Source organism: Callospermophilus lateralis, chromosome 20, assembly GCF_048772815.1.
Source record: "Callospermophilus lateralis isolate mCalLat2 chromosome 20, mCalLat2.hap1, whole genome shotgun sequence".
In the NCBI taxonomy this organism is placed as follows: Eukaryota; Metazoa; Chordata; class Mammalia; order Rodentia; family Sciuridae; genus Callospermophilus; species Callospermophilus lateralis.
Genome location: NC_135324.1, coordinates 1,773,388 through 1,780,128, shown reverse-complemented (window position 1 = coordinate 1,780,128; position 6,741 = coordinate 1,773,388).

The following is a 6,741-nucleotide window of genomic DNA, read 5'->3' as shown; positions in this document are numbered from 1 at the left end:
CCAAGATGTTTCAATTAAAACTGAAAAACTAGAACAAGCCAAGTATCCAGGAGAAGACTTCCTTTTAATTACAATGTTAGCCGGGGTGCTGTGTGGCGCACGCCTGTCATCCAGGGTGACTTGGGGAGGCTGAGGCAGGAGGATCGCAAGGTGGAGGCCAGCCTCAGCCAAAGCGAGGCCCTAAGCAACTCAGCGAGACCCTGTCTCTGAATAAAATATCGCGATAGTGCCTTCAAAATGGGAGTTTTGCCCAGTTTCTGAAGGCTCTTGATTCTTTCTGAAATTATTTAAAATGATTTTTTTTGAGGCCTGTTTATTTTTGCAGCGTTGGGGCTTGAACCCAGTGCTCTGGCCTGCTAGGCAGAAAAGTCCCCGGTCCACTCCAAAGCCATCTGGTTGTCCTTGAAACCTTCAGGCAAGCTGTTGACCTTTGGAAAGCAAATCACAGACTATATTGAGAAAGCCATGTCACCGGGCCTGGCCTCCGGAGAGTTATTTAGAGCCTGTTGCTCGGTTACAGCCGGGCCCAGGGGCCAGCGGGGTCACTGGGACATGCTGACAGTTGACAACTGTTCTGGACACAAGGGGCGGGAGGGAATCTGATCCAGGCTGGGAGAGAGGAGGAAGCCACAGCAGCGCTAGCCAAGGGCTACCTGCAAGGTTTTTCTTTTCTTTGAATTTTAATTAACTACTACTATTTTTTAAAGATTCATTTTGCAGGTGCTGACCATGGAACCCAGGGCCTTGCGCATGCCTGATGGATCTGGTCCGGCTGAGCTGCCTCCCCCAGCCCCTTGAACTTGGGTATGTTTTTGTCTACGCCTGGGTTGCAAGTTGGGCGTGATCCAGGCACGTTCCGTCCCAGCCAGTGCTGGACTTGATATGGAGCAGGACCTGTCAGTGGCTGACAGAGAATTCCATCACTCTGGTTTATTGACTATGAAGACATATTAAATCTGGCTTAAAAATGACAGTACAGGTGCACGCCTGTCATTCTAGCGGCTCGGGAGGCTGAGGCAGGAGGATCGCAAGGTGGAGGCCAGCCTCAGCCACTTAGTGAGGTCCTAACCAACTCAGTGAGACCCTGTCTCTAAATAAAATGCAAAATAGGGCTGGGGATGGGGCTCAGGGGTTCAGTGCCCCTGAGTTCAATCCCCTAACACCCCCCAAAGAAAATACAATTACCAATTTTATAGATGGAGACATGTATAGACATTTTTTTTTACCTTTTTTTGGAGGAATATATAGTATTTTTTTAAAGTTGGGAAATAGGTTTAACCTTTTTTTTTTTTTTTATGCAGCGGATCAAAACCAGGGATATTTTACCACTGAGCCACATTCCCAGTCCCTTTCTTATTTTATTTTTTTTAATTCAATGACTTACTTATTTTCTTACACATGACAGCTGAATGCGATTCATTTCCTATTACACATATAGAGCATGATCTTATTTTATTTTATTCACCTTTTTATTAGGGGACAGAGTCTCCCTACATTGGTAATTTTTATTTTTTTTATTTAGAGACAGGGTCTCGCTGAGTTGCTCAGAGACTTGTTAAATTACAGAGGCTGGCCTCCAACTTGCCATCCTCCTGCCTCAGCCTCCCAGATTGCTGGAATTACAGGTGTGCGCCACAGCACCTAGCAGGATAAGTTTATTTTAAAATACTCTATTAGCCGGGCACAGTGGTGCCCACCTGTCATCCCCGCAGCTCCAGAGGCTGAGGCTGGAGGATCACAAGTTGGAGGCCAGCCTCCTCAATTTATCAAGGCCGTAAGCCATTTAGTGTCCTGTCTCAAAAATAAATAGATAAAATAAAAAGGGCTGGGGATGGGGCTCAGTGGTCAAGGGCCCCTGGGTTCAACCCCTGGCACCAAAAAAATTAAAAAATAAAACAAAATTGACTGTAAAGCAGAGTTCTGTGTTACCAGCCTCATCTGCCAAATCTCTGGCTGCCATTGCAAAAATAAAAAATAAAAAATAAATCAAGAAAAAAAAATAAATAAAAAAAGAGAAAGAGGCCGCGTCAAGTGATTGACAGAAGCTCTCAGCGGAATCTAAGCATCGACCCATTTCTCAGAATGTGACCCCATTATCAATTGACGCCTGACTCTGATTGATAGCTGGGGGTGACTGGAGGTTCTGTGGGCAGGTCTGGACAGGAGCAAATGGGGTGCAGGTTGCTCCCAAAATCTGTCAGCGTGGAATAGGGGTCTCTTGGAGAGAGAGGGTGGGGTCAAGGGACCACAGGAAATGGGTCATTGGACATCACTGGGAATCCGGGGGTTTTTGTTAGTTTTTTGGTCCCAGGGATTGAACCAGGGTGGGGCTCAATCTCTGAGCCCCGTCCCCAGCCCTTTTTCTATTTTATTCAGAGACAGGGTCTCCCTGAATTGCTTAGAGCCTTAGTAAATTTTGAGGCTGGCCTCCAACGTGCGATCCTCCTGTCTCAGCCTCCTGAGCTGCTGGGATCACAGGTGTGCGCCACCTCGCCAGGATGCAGAACATTTTCTCTTTTGTTTCTTTGTTTTATTGTTGCTGTTGCTTTGTTTTTCATTTATAGGTCCCCTCACTTTCTCTAACAATAATGACTAGCATTTATTGAGCACCTACTGCACGCTAGATCCTGTTGTAAGCATTTTCCATCTTATTAGCTCACTTAGTCCTTGGGTACCCAACTCCGTGGGATAAGTCCCACTTTATGCCAATCCTGCAGCTAAGGAAACTGGCTTAAAGCTCATGCTTTGGCTATACTAGGGGCATAAAGAGGGTAGAGAATTTGCCTGTGCTGTTTGTGGCTGATCCCCAGAAGCCCACACGGTATGGTCCCTAAGAGGAATCGGATGTCTAATTGCCAAAGAGATCAAGAAGAATTCAGATGAATTGGATGTGGGCAATAAGGGAAAAGAAAATGTCCACTGACACTCCTCCCAGCGGATCTGGAGGCTGAGGCAGGAGGATCGCAAGTTGGAGGCCGGCCTCGGCCACTTAGCCAGGCTGGAAGCAACCGGGTGAGACCTTGTCTCAAAATTTCAACAAATAAAATAAAATGGGGTAGGGAGGTGGCTCAGGGGTCCAGCACTCCCTGGTACCAAAAAAATGAATGAATAAAGAATAAAAAAGTTCAATAATTTGAAAAGGGCTGGGGACGTAGCTCCTGGGGTGCCTGGGTTCAATGCTCAGCACGGGGGGAAGGACATCAGTGATGTAGGTCTCTGCAAACTGGGTGGGGTCATTAAAAGAGGGGAACTGGCTTTGACAGATTGGGGACAGGGTGACTCATCTGTTTGGCGACACGCGGGTCAAGAAGCCAGTCACTGTGTCGATTTGGAGCGCAGGTTTGGGTGGTGCGTTTTGGCTTCTTGGGTCTCGATTTAGGCACCGGTGGGAAATTGAGTGTAATTGTGGTCACCCAGGGAGGGACCTTAAGTGAGGACACCCAGGGCGGAGCCAGAAGCCATGTCGATTGCTAAAAGGACACTGTCAGAAACAGCACCCCGAGAAAGGTAAGGTGACACCGGCCTGTCTTCCCAGCGGCTCGGGAGGCTGAGGCAGGAGGATCGCAAGCTGGAGGCCAGCCTCCGCAACTTTGTGAGGCCCTAAGCAATTCAGCGAGACCCTGTCTCTCAATAAAATAGAAAAAGGGGCTGGGGACTGACTGTCGGGAGCTGCCACATAGGAGCTGAGCGCCCCCTAGCGTTCAGCCATGGAAATGTGGAGGCTGGCCTCCCGGACCTGGAGGCAGGCAGCCTCCCTTCTATGGATGGAATGTTCTCTGCATACTCTTCCTCTCTTTCCCACGGAGCCCTAAGGTCGCAGAGCCGCCCTGGATTTGGAAAAGGTCCTCCCCTGGGCTTAAGTGTCTCCTGAAGTCATTGAAGAACTCAGATTGGTGAGCCCAGCCTAGGTCCCCAACTGGGATGGCTGGTGACAGGGGACAGGGCTCAGTGGTTAAGCACCCCTGGGTTCAATCCTTGGTCCCTCCCACCCAAAATTAATTTAATGTCCTCTAGGTCTCCGACAGAACTGGGTCCCACGTCTTTGCCTGTGAGATGTGGCCTGCTTTGCACACGAGTGTGATTTGACACCCCCCCCCCCCCAGTTTGGCGCTTGCGCATTTTAGCTGCTGGGGAAAAATGCCCCTTGGCTCGCATCCAGCAGGCGCCACCGCGTGTTGGCCGCGCAGTGCAATGGTTTGCAGGAGGAAGTGCCACCTAAGGGGGACGGGGAGCCCCTGGGACCTTATTATGAACACTCCCCTTGGTTTATTGGAGAATTGACCCTAATTCTTCAGTCTGGTTAGTGGAGATGTTCCAGAACTTTCCTGTACATGGCCACCAGCCCCTGGTGAGTCACTAATAGCTATTCCGGCCACACCGCCTCTTCTTGCAGGGTGGGGAGAGCCTGCGGATGGTCCCTTCTCCGCCTGTATTGCAGGGACCCGGACAGCTAAGTGTCACACTCACAGGACCAGGATAGGTGTGAATTGGGTTACTTAGGAAATGAGGACCCACAGAAAGCCCTGGGGCACCCTCAGACCCCCCAGTCCAGGAGTCTCTGCGGTTCATGCAAAGAAATGCAATGCCCGGCCCTGGGGCGCACGCCTCTAATGCCAGCTGCTGGGGAGGCTGAGGCAGGAGGATCGCAAGGTGGAGGCCAGCCTCAGCAATTTAGCAAGGCGCTAAGCAACTCAGCGAGACCCTGTCTCAAAATAAAATATATATTTAAAAAAGGGCTGGGGATGGGGCTCAGGGGTTAAGTGCCCCTGGGTTCCACCCCCAGTATCCCACCCCCCCAAAAAAAGAAATGCAACTCTCTGCACTCAAACATCCATTTAACTTTGATGTTGTGTTTTCCTTTTTAGTGAACCTGAAGGGATTTCTTTTTTTGTTTCTTGCCCCCGTTTTTTTATACCAGGAATTGAACCCAGTGGGTGTTCTACCATGGAGCCACATCCCCAGCCCTTTTCTAAATTTGATCTTCAGACCAGTTGCTGAGGCTGGCCTCCAACTTTCGATCCTCCTGCCTCAGCCTCCGGAGGGAGCTGCTGGAATTATAAGTGTGTGCCCCCTGCTCCTGGACAAGGGACTGATGATTTTGCATTTTATTTAGAGACAAGATCTCCCTGAGTTGCTTAGTGCCTCTCTTTGGCTGAGGCTGGCCTCCACCTTGCGATCTTCCTGCTTCAGCCTCCCCAGCCCCTGGAATTACAAGCGAGGGCCACCGCTCTCGGTTGACAATTCTTCCCTTCTTGATAGATTTGCGCAACTATCCTGCTGCAAACTGCGGCCATGGGCAACTCTGTTTCCTTTTTTTGGTTAATTTCCTCCGGATAAAAGGGAGCAGTTGAGGGTTCAAGATTTTGAACATCTTTCTGGCTCTTGCCAACTTCACCTTGGCTCCAGATCTCCACCAGAACCTCAGCCTCCGCAAAGCCGGGTCCCTCCTCCGTCACTCCACCTCCTGCTCCACCTTTCCCACCTGCGATCCTCTGTCCCAACCCCTGCCTGTCCCCTTCCCACTGAGCTCACCAGGACTCATGGTCCTCAACTCAAGTGTTGGGGTCCCCTGCTCCCCAGAAAAGCTAGTTCTGCACATTGCAGCGCCTGCCCATCATGCCCCGGTTCTGCCATCTCCAATGCAATTGGCTTGATGGCAGGCAGGACCTTTCCTTTGTCCCCAGGAAAATCCACTCCTAGCAACGTGTCATTTTCTCCTTCCCGTCACTTCTCACCACTACCGCTAGGGGGCGCCAGAGGCCGGCGCCGGATAAACACCCAAAGCAAAGAGCAAAATCAAGTTCAAGGCTAATCTTTCCCACTAGAGGGGTCCCCCAAAATTTCACCCCTCCAGTCCCAAGTTTTCAATTCTGCAAATACTTCAGTGCCATTCACCCAGATGCACCCAAAAATAGGTTGGAAATCATCATCTAGAATTTATTTATAACATGAACGAATGCAATTGTAACTATTATAACAAAATAATGTGAACTATTAGAATAATAATAATAATCGAATGAACTTCTCTTCTTCCCTCCCTCTTGTGGTGAATCAGCATCTGCGTATCAGAGAGAACAGTCCACCTTTGGCTTTTTTGAGTCTGGCTTATTTCACTTAGCACGATAGTCTCCAGTTCCTACCATTTACCACAACAAAATTATGTTGACTATTATCTTCCATATTTGGAGGCTGAGGCAGGAGGATCTCGACTTCAAAGCCAGCCTCAGCAAAAGGGAGGCCCTAAGCAGTTCAGTGAGACCCTGTCTCTAAATAAAATACAAAATCGGGGGGCTGGGGATGGGGCTCAGTGGTTAAGCGCTCCTGGGTTCAATACCCAGTGCCCCCTGCCCCCAAAAAAAGTATGAAACAATTTGCACCAGATGCAGATAAGAGCAATCCCACGCATTCGTTCATTCAAGAAGGACTTACTGAGCAACTACTACAGCCTACTGTAATCCTCGGCCGTGCATAAAAGACAATAAAAGCAGACACGCTTGGGAGCGCGCCTGCAATCCCGGTGCCTTGGGAGGCTGAGGCAGGAGGATGCAAGTTGGAGGCCAGCCTCAGCAACTTAGTGAGGCCCTAAGCCAGTCAGCGAGACCCTGTCTCTAAATAAGATATAAAAAGGGGCTGGGACAGGGCTCAAGGATTAAGCACCCTGGGTTCAATCCCTGGTGCCAAATAATAATAATAATAATAATTTTCAATATATTAATATATTAAAATTTAAATAACATTAAA